Raw genomic sequence first — 18,082 nt, forward strand, 5'->3', positions numbered from 1 at the left:
TAATCTGTTTGTTTGTGTGCAGGATTACACAAAAACTACTTAACTGATTTCCACAAGACTTATCTTGTGAAAATCAAGAAGATTACGTAGTACTCGGGGCAGCTCAGGCTAAATGTGCACGTAGATTTTTTTTTAACCCAGTTTTGCTGACAGCCCTTAATTGATTTCTGTGCACCCTGGGTGCTCTTGTTTCTTCTGCTATTTTTAAACAATGTGAAGTTACCGCAAGGTCATTTGAGATGCCATTCACACTAATTATCGTTTCGGAGCACAATGATGACTGTAAAGTGAAACCACTGCGGTTTTGCTCCCCAAGCAAATGAGGTCATCTAGTTCCAGTTTGTTTGGAGTCTTTTCCCATTACAGTATCGACACAATCATCAGATGACACATAGTAGGCGTGACTGTCACGAGAAGCAGCGACACCTCAACATACAAAGCCCTGGGACACACAAAAGGCAAAAAGTTCAGTAGAGGAAGCGCATTCTTTCCCACGACTGGCAGTAGAGCAACGTAAGGTAAACCGGATTAGTTGATAGATGCACATAAAGCACGTTACCTAGTTTAACTTTTACCTGCTCCAGTTCAAATTTCTTTGAGGTCTTTGATTAGAAATGAATTAAATAGCTCTTAAAATATCCACAGGCAATTGCATCATATTGTGATGACACCATTAACCTTCAATTTTAACGAAAACCACGCAGACACACCTATTCCCCCAGCATGTTTACAGAGTAAACAGTGACGCTGGCAGATTATCCACGGCACCAATACTGACCCGAGTTTCACAGGCGCCATGCAAATGAACATCACATGCACTATTACTCAAACATTCAAACAAGCTCAACAAGATTTTTGTACTTTACCACTGCATACACATGACGTGAGCGCAACAGTGATAGGTATTCCAAAAATGACTTTCTAGAGATGAAGAAAAAAAAAAAAAAAAACAGCAAAGAGTGCATTAAATCAGTCCCATCTCAATAGTGGTGAGGTCAGACCACGTGGTGAATAATTAACTTGCACAAAGCAGCAAGGGGGATACAGTAACTTGACCACACTACATGACCGTCCCCTTACTGTTTGTCTGGCTCCATTTAAACTGCACACGTATACGTACTGTTGCAATCTTTGTTTAGGACAAAAAGCTGCTCAAACAGGTCACAGTGACTACACAGTTCACACTGGCCTGATCCACAGACAGGCAACATGTGACCTGCTTAATGTGGAGCTTAACCCACAGCAAAAAGTCATCTTGGGAACAAAGGGCCTCTTTACAAGGAAGTGGGGTATAGAACTTCAACTCATGAGTGTTGATTCACTTTTCCCTCCAAAATTCAAAATACCAACAGAATATAAACAAAAAATATTCTGAATGATTCTATAAAAATGATTCAGTTGAATCCCTACTAAGTGTCATGCAATTTGTATCGAGTCATTGCACGTGTAACCAAGTCATGTCAGTCACATATTATTACTATCGCATGGGTTAGCCGCTTTGCAGGCATCATTGGAATGTGATGGATGAAGTTAGATGTCTGTCTAGCATGAATGTTGTGGTTCTCCTTTTCATGATTTTATTGACGTTATGTGAAGGGGACTGGAATTGTTACGTTTTGCTGCATTCTCCAACTTGCTTTTTAAAATAGTGTGTTGTTTTTTTGTCCTTTTTCTCTCTGTGTTGTTTTTTATTGTGCTTATTTGGGAAAAATAAAAATCTAATCAAATTCTTAATGTTGTGATGCATCTCAAGACATATGACCTCACTTGCCCTTTCAAAATGGCGCATGCTCTTTATGAGAGCAGCGTGGGTGACTCTTCCTGCACTGAAAGGGAAATAAATAAATATAGAGGGAGCCTAAGCAAATCATGTTTGAAAGGATTTACCCAAAGGACATCAGCTGACTGGCTAAAGCTGCTCTTGGCCCTTCCAGCGGTCACCATAGCAACAGACTTTCCAAATCTGGCCACTGCCAGCCTCTCTCCATCACAACAACGAATCCCATTGATGCGTCTCTGGAATGTGTCGGCCTGTTCCTAGGGGAGACGAGGGGCCATTTGCACAGCTGCTCAACAGGGGGCAAATGTACAGTTTGAATGTTGTCTTCACTATGCTCTAGTCACAGAAAAAAAAAAAAAAATCTTGCAAACAAAAATGTTTTGGGTCTGCAGAATGTAAGCATTGCTCTTGAAAAAATGCTTCAGTTATTGGGCACACACAGACATCAAGTGACTTGTGAATTGAAAACGACGCAAGAGAAGAAGGTGTAGACTGTCATTACTGGCTTTTACTGAGGCTTAAAAAGAATTTAGTGCTCCATCTGCATAGACTTAAGCTTTCGCCTCATTAAGATGTAATTGCTATTGTCAAACAAACGGCATATCATCGTCAAAAATTAATTACTTCTCTGTGTAAATCAGCCATCCGATATTAAGTCAGTGTGTAAATAAAGACTCAAGGGACTCTTGATGTCACACTAGGACAAGATGCTATGCACTGTACTGCGACTCTACCAAAAGATAAGTCCTAAATTGACAAGCCTAATGAGAGTAAACTTGAGCTATGGAGGTTATAGACATTTTGTCTGATGTCTGATGGTGGTTTGCATGCTTACAATTAATCAACGGTGATGTCAGGGGAAAGCACCGTCTACTGTGTTCGCTGTGTGGTTGCAGAATGAGGCAGAGGTAAATGTGTGTCACAGGGACATAGGTTATTCATGCTGTGTGGAACTGGGAAATGATTCTTTACGCATGTGTATTTATAAATGAGACAGACCAAGGGGTCATAAAAAAAGCAATTCTGGAAGGCAAGTAATAATATCCAGTGACTCTAATCAGGCAACTATTGATCCTGCTTGCTCATGTGGTTGTTTGAGGAATGAATGGACTTTCAGAAAACACTACGGCCTTTGTGTGAGATCCCCTCCCCCCCACCTCCCTCTGTCCGACGTGGCGAGTAACCCAAGCGCAAAGTCACGAGCTGCCCTCTTTCCCCTTTTAAGCAGGTAAGACCGGCTGTCACCATGGTTACTAGCCACAACCGTGCCCCGTCTCAAGGCAGGGTGGGGGTGGAGTATGTGTTCCTAACACAAGGACGTCTCAATCACACCGGCTGCACACAGACAATCTCGTTTTCCACCCACAAGATTTAACCGTCTCCCTGCCACTCTGCTAAATGCTGCAGGGCTCAGAATGGCACAATAAATAGCCTTTAGTGGCCAGCAAAGCATCAGAAGACATATTAGAATAAAAAGTGCAACATGGCATGTCGAACATTTTGTGTTAGATTGCAATATTTCCCACCTCATTACATCCAGAGCACTTCAGGTGCTCGGTCATTACGTGAAACCAGTTTATGGCACAAAAAAATGTCTGGATTTTCCGTGTTCGGGACCGTTGTACTATGCTGAAAAAATATCAATGACGTCATCGACTTAATTTAATAGCGTGTTCCTAAGTCAAATGATTTACTGGTGGTATATTAATTTTTAGATGTTGAATTTTAGGGGTAGAGTGCTTACATTTTCTCTCCATTAGTCACTCTGCCTCCCCATCCATTCACTAACTCTGTTAGATTGTTTCCATGGCAACTGAGAGACGGGAGCCTGCTTTGAAATGTGATTCCTCCATAAAAATACAATGAATCCTATTCATATGGAGTCTTCATCGCCAGCATGGTGTGTGACTAGAATTCATATCCACCTTTATAGGTGAGCTATGAGATGATGCAGTAAACATTAAATAGGGACAAAAGATGATAACAATGACAAAATAATCAAATGGAAGACAGCTTTGTAATTTTGTCAAAGCGTCACAATTAGCATTTGCTAATTGCAAACACAGTGTACATACACAATCCTAATAACAACAATACTCTTTGAAATGCAAAGCGCTTTGTCTCGAGCATGAAAGACGTTTAGACAGCAAAATATAAATTCCCCATAATGCGGCTCTCATCAGCATTTTCATTGTTCACGAATAAGGAGACAGAGCTGTTGATGAGTGTGCCCGATGAATCACTTCACAGCCCAGCCCACTTGTCCTTCCGCATAAATTGTTTTTTGTTTCTGCATTAACGTGATTCTTTTGTAATTGTCTGCTATATTTGTGATGATCAAATGATGACCTTGAGGCAGTGACATGGCGTGTTTAGCACATTGCCGAGCTTCAGGGCACTGCGGGAAGTGGATTTTGTCGCTTCCTGAGAACCAAAGTAACAAGGTAGTATTGTTCTGGACCTTGGCCAATTTACCCATTTTATTTACGCAACTGTTCAAATCCGCTTTAAAAAACAACAACACAGAAATACTGTACAACCGAATATGGTTCCCATATGTAAATGTTGCCCTACGCAATTTCATGAGCATGAAGTAAATCTGTGCCCAGGAAATGCCGAGTCCATGTGAACTGATGTGTGAATCATTTTGGAGATAACACACAAGCTGTTCTCCTTTTTGCAAACAACGGTCAGCATGGAGAGCCAAAGCAAGTGTGACGAGTAGCATGTAATTACCATGGCTTAGTGCCCCCCCCGGAGCCGGATGCTCTCATGCAGCCCTCCATATAAACAACAGCGACAACATTTAAATGACCTTGAGTGTGTCACCGGGAATGAAAATCTGAGGCTTCCAGATTTCATTGTCCATTCTGTGCTCGTCTTGCTACAGTATTCGCTTCAGAGGGGCTGCGAGCAAGCAAAGCCCTCAGGAATGGAGCGAGAACTACCGCTTCATTGCTGCTTTTAAACAAGGGTGCTGTGCGGCGTGAGTGGCAGAAACGCTCGAAGAAAATGAGGTGCTGTGTGATGACGGAGGAGGGGGGATGAGTGGGCTATGAAAGCGGGGCCTGTTGAGGGTGCCAACAGCATATCAACAAGCACCTGAGTGCAGGAGGTGATAGCTGCAGGCGTTCACTTCCTCCCCACATGTTCTGTTTTCCAAAAGTGTGCAGAAGGAGAGTGAGAGTGCGAGAGCCTTGTGCACGTTTTAAATCATGCGGGATGAATGTAATGAAATATTGATGTAGCCGGCTGCCTGCAGACTTATATAAGTTTGCCCGCATGTACGAATCAATGAATATGTCTGCGGCGCTTCGTTTACAGCGCGTGTGGATGTTTCGCAGCTCTGCACAGCTGGCGTGTGGAGAGATAAAGGGGAGTCTGTCCCTCCCCCTTTATCTGATCGAGGACCTGATTGGAATATTAATGGACTATGCAGATCAAGCTATGCACGAAGGCAGATTATACAGCAATTGCAGATCTGTAAAGGACTACGTGAATAAAGTCAGAGTGCTAGGAAACGCTTTGAACTGCATTTCCATACATATAAATATGTTACAGGTTTTGTCCCTCGAGGTGCGTAACAGAAATAGCTTCCCGTCATGGCCTTGTTTCGTCACCGACTCATTTATCAAAAGTCGCACCTCGTTCCTCCATGTTGTATGTTTACCAGCGACCCTCCAGTATCAATCATTCACCTGCACAAAAAACCCCACAATCAGCATCAAAGCCGTCATGGCCGTTAAAGAGTAACAGTTTCAAATGAAAGGGGATCTTGAAATTGGGCAAACTTGTAATGATGAATGAGTGTGTCTTTTAGCTGTGCGACACATCCATCCAGTGAGACAAGGTAAGTATGTTTGTCATGCTCACCCACTGTAAATAATTCTATTTTCGTGACTACGTGAGTGTCTGTCTGTTACTGACAAGAAAATGAATGAAGACAATTGTGTCACCCACACAAAGCATCCCTTCTGCTCCGAGCGTGTTTACCATGGCAACTGCCTCCCCATCCTGCAGCATCACTGCCGCTCGGTAAGTGGCCAGCCATGACAACGAGATGCGAGAACAAAGGCGTTTTTACCGCATCCGTCTTACAAAGCGTTTGCCTCACAACAGCAGTTGTGAAAAGCATCAGGACACCCCGTGTATAAATGTGCAGCACGTTTTTGTCCAACATTGATATGCTCCTGAGGGTTTGGTGCAGGCTGAGCCGTGCAGCTTGGTGAAGCGATCCACTGCAGTGGTCTTTGCTGGAGCCATGCCAGTCTCATTTGCGAGTGCTATCAGCCTTGTAAGCTAAGACGGTAGACACTAGACCCTGACCAGCTCAAATGAATGGGATGTCAGTTCCGCTTAGAACCACAAGCCCTGTCTTCTACTCTCCGTGTGTGGATTCTAAACAGAGAGGACATATCCAATCCAAAGGTGAGGGGTAATAAGATGCCCCTGACACACACAGACACACACAGACACACACACACACGCATTTTCACTGAGAGAAAGAGCGGGGACATCTGTTCAGCGATAGCTGATTTTTAATCTGCTGTGTGTAATTGCTCTACAGCAGAGGTCATGTCCGATGTGTGTACTGCCTCATGCCTCGTGCATGTATGTTATCTCTTTTGCCTTTACAAATTGCACTCCTCCAATTTTCTGAAATGCACATCCACACAACAGATAGTGTACACGTACAAATGAAATGGGCAACTAGCCAGAGGAGATAAAAAAGATATATGTCAGCAGCAGTGCCAGTGCAACATTAGCCTGACCACGGATCGTCTACCCTTCTTGGATGGGGTTGAAAGGTTGTTTATTTCTAGCTAGGAGCCGGGGGTGTTGCCATGGTAACCTTTCATGGGGGGTCTGGCACTGGCAGCACTTGGGTGGAGCTTGGCGTGCCTAGGAGGCAGCAGGCACACAGGTGCCCGGGCCTGAGCAGCTGTCAGATAAAGAGGGGTTTGTCCCCCACTCCCCACCAACATGCATGTCAATCACCCTCACCCTTTTCACTCCCTGTCTTCTCTTCCCCTTTTTCTTTATAGCCTTTGATCAGGGATTGGATTTGTCGGTAGAATGGCAGAGGCAGGAAGCGTCCAGAGGCCCTGCAGGGGCCTGGGGTCCCTAGGGTCTTAGCCAGGGCGGTCCATAGCGCACTCTTGTTTTCTGGGCCTGTGTCATGCCTGGCCTGACCCGGACCTGCAATCAGTCTTGGCTCCCTCATCACAATCTGCCTGTCATGCTTGCCACGTCAAAATAGGCCAGGACGATTGATCACAGAGACTGAGGTCCAGCCTGGATATAGCCCAGGGCCAAATGGCATCATGCATATGGCTATAGATTACTTAAATGACCCCGTCTTTCCCACACCTCTGAACCCACCTTTTCTATCCACCAAGACCACAAGATTTTTTCTCTAATTGATACTCTTGACATGAACTAGGGACTATTTACATTTTTGCTGGCTGGTCTTCAAATTTGCAAAAAATAAGTGCACAAAAATAAAGCAGTACTTGTTATTAAACATTGCATTTCTGTTCATTAGTTGGAAGCTTTGCGAACATATTTGATCATTTGAATCAAGAAAATATCAGTGGTGCCATAGGGGGTGAGCAGTGATGAGAATTACAATGAAAGCGATGACATTTTAATGGAATAAATGAATGGAAATAGGATTTTTAATTGGCGGCATTGAAGCGATTTAGTTTTTTATCTGGTTCCAAATCCCTCGCAAGTGAAACTAGCAAATTTGTCAATTTTATTCTCACTCATATGACTGTTAAATACATATTATGCTAAGATTTTCCATATTATACATATTATTTGAGCAAATGACCACATTATATGCAGCTGAGAAACACAAAGCTATTAATATTATGATCCCAAATCCTTTTGAAAATATATGTATTGAAGTATTGAAGAAATGTTAATTATAAGTGTTGCGGGGGGGGGGGGTCTAATATTTTCATTTATAGTGTGTGGTGTTTAACATACTTATGCAGCTTGACTGTTTCTTGAGACTGATTGTTGCAACAAACTACCTCCCCTTTTGTAATTTTGTAATTGCATCAGCCTCCACTTTTCTGGGAAGAGATTATTTAAATTTTAGTTTGTATCAGTGGGAATTTTTGTCCATTCAACCAGAACATTTACGAGGTCAAAGGAACAATGCTCTCTCTGTTGAACTACAGCACAGTCATGCTGATTTAAAAAAAAAGGTAGCAATGTCAAATATTAGTAAAAGTGATAATAAAAAAATGAAAACATGGGCTACAAGCATAATGGAATATGTGTCTTATTCCAAGTACTTCAACTGAACTCATGTCGTGAGTGTATGACAGCGTAACACGGTGTGACTTGTTCACTCTGTGTACATTGCAGTACACGTGTAGAGGAGGTGGCAGCAGCGTGTGGGACCCATAAACACTCGGTGTGGGTGGAGCAGCGCCTGAGGGGCCCGAGAACTCCCATGGCTCCTTGCTCTCCTTGCCGTGTTTATCCTGCTCATTGGATTCAATTACAACACACACTCTTTCACCATTCTGTTTGATATGGCTCACTGCCAGGAAAAATAGTCAAGAGGTTTCCAAGAAAGCAGACCTCGTGGTCATGGAGGCCATGATGATGACATGTCACGCTAACAGAGCAAAGCACTCATAGAGTGGCAACTCAGCAGAAAAGAAAAGGGCGCCTGGACAGTTTGCACAAGCTCCTCTCACATGCGCTTTTTACAGAGAAGTTGATTGGAGGAAAGTAAGCGGCGGCTTGAGATGAAACACCTGAATAAATGAGCGATGTGCACCATGCTAATGTGACCGCAGTGGCTTGCTTCATTCTAAATTGAACTGAGCCTCAAATAACTCTGGCAGCAGCAGCGTCTCTGTTTCCCTTCCCTGCCTCTGAGAGAGGGTAAAGTTCACTTGAGCTCTTCTCAAATCCCACCAAATAATCTTTGGAGCCTCTTCAAAATAAGCATGAGCCATTCCTCCTCCAGCACAGTAAAAATCCAATGCAGCTGTTTTTTTTTTCTAATCTTCCCCATGTGAAGACATGGATGGGCTTCCAGCAAACACACAAAAAAACGATTGTGGCCAAGTTGTGGTTTAAAAAAAAAAGGAACAATTTCCAACTCATGCAATTACATTTCTGTCCCCTGAGAGACTCATTTCAACACAGTGAGCGGCGTATACTCCAGTTCATACGAAGGCAATGCAATAACTGTGCAATAATGTCTTTGGCGGCGTCTGGGACTGCTGTGTTTCTGGGAGCCAGTGAGCTGCTGAGGGATTACAGGCCCTTCAAAGTGGCGAAGGTATGTGGGTTTGGACGTCTGATGCTTTTCCACTGCGCTAAATGCTCTTGCAGTTCATTCTCAATTCTGGCACCAGCAAGCTGCTGGAAAACAACATGTCGGTGCCAGAGGCTGTTTATTATTATTGCAGAGAGCTTTAATCCAAAATGGCGATTCAGCTACTGTGGTGTGCATGTTGTTCTCATATGGTTGCATAGTAACCAAGTAAAAACGTGGCAGACTAAAGGATAAACGAGTGAGCGCTCTCCCTCTCTCTCACACACACAGAGACACACACACAACACACACGCACACATTTTCCAGTGCGGAGCATGCTGAGATTGGCCTGGATTTTTATTCAAAACCTGCTTTCAGACGATTTTTTTTTTCACCGTGTTAGAGAAGCACAAATGTGACCCAATATCTTGGTATTAAATGATCATCAAAGCAAGGAAACAATAAGGTGAAAGAGCATAGGAAAACACGGCGCAGTCCCACGAACGGGTTAACAGTAGACTTATTGCTTTCATTTCCTCTTGTGTTCCATCTGAACAAACAAGGCGGGTGACCTGACAGAGCACAGAGGGGCGGGATGAGGGTGAGCAGAAAGGGGGTGGGGGGTGGTTGCCGTGACTGGAATAAAACCAAGGGGAGGGGGGCGAGGATGAGGACAGACTCACCACGTGATGAAGCCTGCAGGCTTAAAAAAAAGCAGACAGAGACAACCCCCCTTCCCTACCCCCAGCTCTCTCACATCCCCGCCCCGCCCCATGTTGACGTTGCACCACAACAACAATTCTGAGAAATGGCCGGCGTCTGTATTCTAGCTACTATTTACACAGGAGTGATTCAGCGCACACAATGCTTTCATCATCATGTGACCTTTGCTCTTCACTCCTCCCATTCACTCCCTGCTCGATTTCCTCATCTACGTGGAGGCTTAAAAAATACTTTATTGTGCATGAATGAAGTGCCCTGGCACACAAGTGTAGACCAAACAAAAAGCAAGGTAAGATAAACTAGGACTGTGTTGCAGGGCAAGAAAAGGCAGTGGTGCTTCGGGATGATGAAGAGGTGGGGGTGCAGTCTGGACCAGAAGCACTGGAGACATGAGTCATGGCAAGCAATCTCCCAGGGGGCTCATTGGTGCAGTCTATAAATGGAAATAGCAGGAAAACAGCGGCTTCCCTCGCCCACCCACCACCGGGTTATGCCTTATTAGAGTTTGATAGCTTATGACAGCCACTGCCTTGTTTAGCCTCCTCCTGAACTTAGCAATCTTTTTTTTTTTCCGTTTTCTTTTCTTGACCTGGCAGCCAGAAAAGTGAACGTGAAGGAGTCTGTATTAAGATGCTTAGTGTCCAAAATTCATACTGGGAATCTAAAAACAGGTCATGAGTTCTAAGCTTTAAGTAATGTACATCTCTTATCTTTACTTTGGATGGCTGACATCAACTACTTACAATCCCTGTTGGCTGCTCTCATTTCCACCCGGTGAACAGCTCGGTTCAGTAATTTTCCTTGGCGATAGCAATGTCAGCTACGTGCAGTAAATACAGTAGTATGACATCACAGCTGATTGTGAGGGTGGAACACAGCAGTAAATTTTAAAAGGAAGAAAGGATAATGTTTTCTCCCGATCCCTGATCCGTAACAGTGGAATATCACTCCGGCAAGTATCCCGGCAAGGGTGTGGAAAAGAAGGCTGGAATGTGTGACTTATTTTTTCCAATATGTATAAACGTATTCATGGTGACCTTTAGGTCCAGCAGTCAGGCATGTCAAACAAAGACTACACGCAAATACATTGCAAATGTAGAAAGCATTACAAATTTACAAAAAGCGAGATGACATCACATTTTATCTTAAAACGTGAGAAAACATATATAAAATTTAAATGAAATATATTGTGCACATCAGAGATGCATGTTATTTAATTCATGTTTGCTGCCTGTTAAAAATTAACTTATTTTGACCAACCACTCAGAGGACTGAAATTTATTGCATCATCCAGCATTATGGATTCTGAAAGCTCCCTGGGCAGATTAAATTGACATGGCAACTCAGGCTGAACTCTGATTGGACCAGAAACCTGTACGATTTGAATTTCTGCAGCAGCTCTAGATGGTGCATTTTTTGTTTTCAAGATCTGTTTTATCAGCTGAGGATGGCCCAGATGGCACAGCACCTGTTTTCCATGGCACCTACACCTTCCACCCCGAGTGTACCCTGCCCACATGTTTCCTTGGTGAGGAGACACACCCTGCCCATCCAATCCTGCATGTTCGTCTGCACAGGAGAACAGATGCAGGCAGGACTGCGGCGATTGGAGGGTGCCAAGGTGTTGCTGCGGGGCCTTTTGTTTCGCTCCCTCGTGGAAAAACTCCCTGCCAGGTCATGTTTGCTCTTCTTTTTTTCACCTGTCGGAACGGCGCTCTCTTTCATGTGTGGGCTCTATTGTAGCGTACGTCCCTCAAGGCACTGAAGACTTTATCTTAGCGGAATAAAAGCAAAAGAGGTAAAGTGACAGGGGTCGTTTTAAGTGTTTTGGTGGAAACGCCCGCAAGGCCTTTTTTTTCCCCGTGTCAGGAACATTGGAGTTGTAAGGTCGGATTAAGATGAACAGAAGGGGGATGCAGGTGAGGGGCCGGGGATTCCCGCTGAGGGCCACCCCTGTGTTTGTTGTTGGGATGGTTGTTTTAGTCATAATACTGTGTGTTTATCTGGAGCTGATGCAAATGTTCCCTTGGTGAATGGCATTAGCCAACACAGCTGCTTCATCAGTAGCTGGCATAATGTTTTCATCAAGAATAGAAACACCGTCGACTCTTTGCCAATTGGATCGTTTATTCATGGAAGCCTTTTTTAACCTCAGCCAAGGAGCAGCACTTTTAATAGAACTAAGTTGCATAAAGAAATTGATGCTTGTTTATTCCTCAAATAAATGATTGGATATACACTACACGACACGTTACATTTGATATTTTAGCTTGTTTGTTTTGTGTATCATATTGTATATTAATTGTTTATTATTTTATAATATGTTGTTTGTTCTACTATTATCTATCATGTATCTGTATATAAATATACAGATATACTTTGTTCTCCACTGATGAAATTTCTTTGAGATTTAGTCTGACTAATGTCTGAGAAATCTAATTTAAAATGTCTGTTTATGTAATACATGGAAAGTCTTTTTGTTCACGTCATTTTATGTTCCACTCATGCACAAAGGAAGACTTTTTAAATGAAATTAGTTGATGACATTTAATCAGAAAAAGGAAACTTTCCTTTGTTTGCTTTATTTGGCGAGCAAAGTTAAAAAGAGGAAATGATGCATTTGACAGTTAATGACTTTCGCCCTCTCCCACCTCACACACATGCACACATGCGCATACACACACGACTTGATGAATTGTGATGTACGTATGTTTGTGTTATGTATATGACACAGTTGACAGCACCAAGTAATAAATAATACAGCAGCATATTTTGCACAAGCTACGTGCGTGACGAGATGTTGTTTCAGCGTGGCGTCAAAAGGCTGCGACGGCTCATGCTCAAACATATTCCTCCGTAAAGTGATCTTACCGCCGCCTTGGCTCAATGTCCCAGGAGGCCTCGGGCCAGCATGACAACGAGCAGCCTGTTTTCCTCTACAACATAGCAACAACGCCCCAATAGCGAGCTCCAAGACTTCAAGACGTCTAAACATCTCACTGGCCCAGGTGATGTGAGTATTACATGAATATTCCAAGGGTAGATGGGTGTCCAGATACCAAACACTGCCTGCTTTAAATAAATACAGTCCAATGACCAAAAAGTAAACAACCGATATTTCCACCAAGTGGTACATTTCAGCTTAGCTCATTATTGGACAGTAAAGCTTGGATGGCTAAACTTTATTCTGACTGCGTAGTTTGAATGGTTTTAAGGGTGTCAGGAAAGTGCTGCATTAGTAGGGCAAACGTTTTATCTCAGGAACCAAACTTGAAAGTTGGTTCTGTGCAAAATCACCCATTTCTATACCTCTTGTCCTGTTGAGGGTCATCTACACTCAATTAAACAGCAAAAATACAGAATACCAGAAAAAGACATTTTTAAGTTTGTGTTAACAACAAAGAAAAATCTGCCGATAAAATAGAAGAAAAAACTTGGGCTCTGTGCTTTTGGTCACCAAACAAAGCGTTGTCGGCTCAGGGCCACGTGGACAATTACGTCTCATATTTCAAAGCCACCGAGTAGGTTCAGGCTTCAGCTGCTCCACATGGACTTGAAGTCTGATTCGTCTTGACTACTTTGCAAGGTCAAAGATTCCAGACAACAAATCTACAGCCTGCTGCCAATCTACAACCACAGATAGATGGCCTGCTTCTTTTTCACAATCGCCGCAGGGATTTGAGTCATTGCGGAACACATCTGGCTCTCCTGGCAAACGCAAGCACCAAGTCTGTTGTTTGTCCTCAAAGACTGCTCGCTCGTGTTGATATGTCCTCATACATATCAATTACGTGATGACTTTGGCAGTGTCATTCCCAAGGTGTTTGAAAATGAGGTTTCAATATCATTTGAGAGGCGTATTCCAGACAAAAATAACACAGCTTTCACCCCCAGGCTATCTCGCGTCGCATACTGTGAGTGAAACTGAAACCCTCCCGTCTGAATAAGACAGAAATCCAGGCTTGCACAAGCAACATCTTGCATCAGCATATGAACTTCTTTCCACATAACAGTTAAGCTGTCAGCAACTCCACTCAGTGTTTATTTGGAGGGGTGGGGAATGAGAGGAAGTGAAACGTCTCTGTACTTCTTTGTTGCCCGAGCACATGGTAGATTGGATTCCTGAAAACTCAGGACAGCAAAAATGGCGTCACGCACTCTGTGAGTCAGAGACGGAGCGTGTGCCCTGGATGAACTTCCTGTTTGAGCCCGCCACAGATATAGGGTTTCTCCAGCCCAGCCACACACAGGAAATGAGTCACTCTTATTCACCAGTTGTCTGCAGGCTGCAGACACTTCAAGCCCCAGAGTGACAGGAAAGCCAAATTAGCTTGTGAAACTTTAATCTCCTATAACTCAATTATTTAATATCTGAGCCGCACTTTCTTCAAAGGAATACCTCTCCCCTTCCCCGGCTGGAGCTTTTCAATCTCGTCTGCGGAGAACTCACCGACTTCAAATCTCTGCCCTGAGGTTTGAACGACACTCTGCGAAAATCACCGTTGCGCTCTGAAATCTGAGCTGTACTTGGCCAATAGAGTGAAGTTCATTAAGTGGGACTTGCAGGTAGAATGGCAGGATAAAAGCTTTGTGCTCATCCAAGCTAATTTTAGGTTGCAGATAAATGAAACTAAATCATTAACAGCTGTATTGTGTAATCTTTGTGTCAAAGATGCAAGAGGAGGGAGCAATTATGGAGGTTTAGAACTGAAAGACTTCATACAATATAGTTTATGTAATACATTAGAGAGCCATTTTATGTGGATGACTGTCACATAAACATAACCGAGGTACCTTGTGACGCTCTGATGATTTTTTGCGAGTTTGATTTACCAGTGCTAAATGGTTGTAAGCAAACGCAACACACTTCACAACAAGCAGAGATTTGGTAGATAGTGAGCAATTCTTCAAAAAAGGGTCTTCATGCGATTTATTGCCACTCCTAGTTGGCATTTATTTTCGTTCATGCAAAACTGGCACATCTTCTAGTTTGCCGCATTTGGGAATTTGGCAAACTGTGCTGTGCACTGGTGGGCGTTCCAGCAGGCAATCTAATTTGTGGCGCAGGTGCTACAATTCAATTTTAGTGAATTTCTACTGGCAGATAGATTTTGCGCTTCGCTGATACATGTGATCTATCATATTTCATCATAAACATGACAACAGCATGCATCGGACCCTGTGAATTATTGTAGGAATCTATTTAGTGAAAATCTCCGCTCACGGAGGTCTACATGCAGTTCCTTGTAAAGGTACTTTGCACACCTTGACCTCTCTCCAGACTCAAGCAAATCAGTCTCTTTTCGTACATTTAATTAAAAACACATTACAACATTGCTCGCTGTGTTGTTTTGGGAGGCTGGAACAGATCGGTGGCATTTCTCCTCATTTCAATGGGGAAAGAGGATTTGAAATAAGAGGGTTGTGAGTTAAGAGCATAATAATAATAATAATAATAATAATAATAATAATAATAATAATAATAATAAATTATATTTATAACGCACTTTACATTCGGAGGAATCTCAAAGTGCTACATAGCAAGTAAAAACAAGAAAACAAAGCAAGAACAAGTATAAAACAACTGGACGACAACCAGGATATGAGAACAGGAATTACGGATATGCTAGAGTAAAGAGGTGAGTTTTAAATCCGGTTATGAAAGAGTCAGTGGATTGGGGTGCTCTTTGGTGGTCAGGGAGGGCGTTCCACAGCGTGGGGGCTGCATGGCAGAAGGCCCGGTCACCCATGGTGCGCAACTTGGTTTTTGGGACGTGGAGAAGGTGTGAATTGGATGAGCATGGTCGGGGAACAAACAAAACTCATAATTCAAGTCTCCACTGCACTTTTAATTCTAGTGGCGCGCTTGCTTTTATCAACATTTTAAAGTAGAGAAGAGTGGATCGAATGATTATATCATCAGCAAACGTAAAGGACAAAAATATCCCTGAGGGGACTGTGTGTGTTATTTGACCTCCATTTTTGTCTCACACAGCCACGTCACACATTTGCAGGCCTGCATAGCTGCTGGCTCTGTGGAAAAGTGGATCAGGGAAGTGGAAAGTTAATCCTAACACCCTCCCAGTCCGGGGGTGGTGGCTTACTCTGTCTCGCACACATGCTGCCGCAGTGACGTGCAGTACAAATAGTCTGAAGCCACATAGTCATGTGTCGTACAACAAACACAATTCTCTCTTTTTAAAAAAAAGTACATAATCCTTTTCTATAGTCAGCAAACAGAAGAAAGTAAACCAATAAGGGACTAATCCTATTTTGTGGGTCATAAACAGTAAAGAAAATGGATGGATGGGTTTGACCACATTTGAACTGAAACACCACAATGCGAATAATGAAACCAAACAAGTTCTTACATGTTCTTCCAGTAGTCACGTGTTCACTCAAAAGCATACCTGTGTCCAAATATTCACACTTGCGTAACAGAGCTATTTTGTATGAGAGGACTTTCCAAAGAGCAACGTGATCTAACAATCATTTTAACATCACAAGGATGAACAAACATGGCTGCCAGCATCACATCATATTTGGCACCATCCACCTGGAACAGATGGTTTTCCAGTCAAACCATATTAAACGCAGCTAATGAGCCAGAGCATGTGTGAGCTCATGCTTTTACCACTTCCATTTCTTAATCTCTCGATATGTTCCACGTACGGGGGTGGGAGTGAACGGTGGCACACTCACAGGGCGGGAGGGAGCACATGTAAATATGTGAGCAAGGTGGAGGTTATACGCGATGCTCTTCAAAAACCAACTGGAGCGACTCTATCAAGGGAACAATGGGTATTCTGAGTCCAGCAGTGTGACAAAGGTTCACGCTGACACGCTTTCCTAAATTAGGCTGTTCATGCACAGGGGGACGTGAGTCCTGCTCCTATTCTTCTATACTCCAGGGTCATTGTGCAGACAGGAAAGGCCGCAGAGACTTATGACTTAGTTGACATGCTCTCAAAAAGTAGGTTAGAACTTGTTAAGCAGGCTGTATTAAATGGGAAACCATCTTGATTTATTCTATTGGAAATAAATCACCTACTAAAAAAGAGCACTTTTGAGCCTTATTTATAGCCCTCATCTTATTGGACACTTTGAAGGAAGTATTTCTTTATTCTAAAGAATCATACTAAGTAGTAAGGAGCATACAAGCCAACTATGAATCTAGAACATCAGGTATGCAAATATTGAGAAAGGGTATGGACTTTTTTTTTTAAATCAAAATATAAAGAAGCAACATTTTTTTTTTTTGAAAGAAAGCATCTCACGTTTCATCTTTTTCCCCTGCAAACACAGTGACCTTTAACCAAATCCCACCTAAACACATTAGGAGCTGACCCGCATTTGATCCAACCCAGATTTTTTTTTCAACAATGCCTGTTTTCCTCTCATGAGGATGTTGCAAGAGCGCGGTGCCGCAGATGGGAACAGAGAGACCTTTGAAGGAGCCGAGCTGTAGGCCTCCTCGATCCCCCCCACCACACGAATCTGCTTCCAGGAAACCAGCTGTTGGCTGGAGGAAAGGGGAGGAGGTGAAATTCTATATCAGGGCTCTGAATCACAGTTCCATGCTCTGTATTTTTCCAGTGGTGGTTTGGCTGGCTGGCCGCTTGGCTGAAAGTCTGGCAGGTTCGCATGAGGAGGAATGTGTTTTGGAGTGGGCCCCCCCTCACACGGAGACAGGGACAAGGGGGATACTGGATTATTACATGGCCCCGGGGGTGCTTATTTAAACCAAAGTCCTGTCTGGACTATTGCACTCAAACACTGTTATTGTATTGCAGCTGCATGAGACACAAAAGCACGGAGTTGGGTTCAGGGAGGCAGGAGAAGAAAGGGAGACCGGGGAAAGGAGGCCTGGATAATGTCATCCATCATTCCCAGGAAATGGCCGAAACATCCGTTAAATAATTAAAGCAACAGAAGCAGCTTGAAACCGTGATCACGCCTTGGATGAAGGAGACTTGCTTGTTTGCAAATTGGAAAATGCACCCAATCTCGTGTGTTATGCCACATGCAGTATTTGCAATAGAAGACCTCACACAAGCTGGCACGAATTAAGGCATGACACGGCATCTGGTGCGGCAAGATTAATCAGCGTCCCAAGAAGAAAGAACAATTGCGAGATAGCTTTTATGAGATAGGGAGTCGCACGTCACGCAATAGTGCAAGGCGGTTCATATCCGGAGGATCCGAGGAGAGGCTTCGTGCTGAGGAAAAACTGCGGGTCTGGCCCGCATCTTGGAATGGCAGAAATCCTGCTCTGTTTGTGCACGCGCGTT

At 43.4% G+C, this 18,082-nt stretch overlaps 1 protein-coding gene and 1 long non-coding RNA gene across 2 annotated transcripts in view; one reads left to right on the plus strand and one right to left on the minus strand.

Annotated features, from left to right (window-relative positions):
• The window catches only part of heatr5b (HEAT repeat containing 5B), a 70,871-nt gene that overhangs the window by 40,275 nt on the left and 12,514 nt on the right, over window positions 1-18,082 (minus strand). The window lies entirely within an intron of this gene.
• Window positions 8,834-12,033, plus strand: LOC125978566 (uncharacterized). Its single transcript, XR_007485084.2, has 2 exons — window positions 8,834-9,092; window positions 10,108-12,033. It is a non-coding gene; the product is annotated as an uncharacterized lncRNA (long non-coding RNA).

This window comes from Syngnathus scovelli, chromosome 12 (genome assembly GCF_024217435.2).
Source record: "Syngnathus scovelli strain Florida chromosome 12, RoL_Ssco_1.2, whole genome shotgun sequence".
Taxonomy (NCBI): Eukaryota; Metazoa; Chordata; class Actinopteri; order Syngnathiformes; family Syngnathidae; genus Syngnathus; species Syngnathus scovelli.